Genomic DNA, 610 nt, shown 5'->3' with positions numbered 1-610 from the left:
CCTGGGATTCTCCAGGCAAGAACACTGGAGTGGGTTGCCATTTCCTTCTCCAATGCATGAAAGTGAAAACTGAAAGTGAAGTCCCTCAGTTGTATCCGACTCTTAGCGACCCCACAGACGGCAGCCCACCAGGCTCCTCCGTCCATGGAATTTTCCAGGCAAGAGTACTGGAGTGGGGTGCCATTGCCTTCTCCGGATTGACTTCCTTAGGTAGATTTAAAGGTTTCACTAAATCATGTGTTATCATGTTGGTTAACTAAGGTCCACTCTTTGCCTGAAATTTGTGGGGAAAGCAATGGTTTGGAAGTATGAATGAGACATTAGGGTAATAGACACTAAAACATAGTACACAAATATTCAAAGTAATCATCATGGTCTACAATAGACTTGCTAAGTGACTGATTTTCATAGTAGTATTCTGGAAATAGGCCAAGACAGTAGAAGTGAAGACAAAATGGGAAACATAAATTTTTCAGAAATGGATTAGTACCAATTTAACATTGATATTAAAAGACGCTTACTCCTTGGAAGGAAAGTTATGACCAACCTAGATAGCATATTCAAAAGCAGAGACATTACTTTGCCAACAAAGGTCCGTCTAGTCAAGGCT

At 41.0% G+C, this 610-nt stretch overlaps 1 protein-coding gene across 2 annotated transcripts in view; it reads left to right on the top strand.

Moving 5' to 3' along the window:
* The window catches only part of SCEL (sciellin), a 127,266-nt gene that overhangs the window by 111,029 nt on the left and 15,627 nt on the right, over positions 1 to 610 (top strand). The gene's annotated exons all lie outside the window — the stretch shown is intronic.

Source organism: Bison bison, unplaced genomic scaffold, assembly GCF_000754665.1.
Source record: "Bison bison bison isolate TAMUID 2011002044 unplaced genomic scaffold, Bison_UMD1.0 scf7180017864354, whole genome shotgun sequence".
Classification (NCBI taxonomy): Eukaryota; Metazoa; Chordata; class Mammalia; order Artiodactyla; family Bovidae; genus Bison; species Bison bison.
The sequence above is the reverse complement of the archived record's forward strand: the minus strand, read 5'-3'. Positions and strand labels throughout refer to the sequence as shown.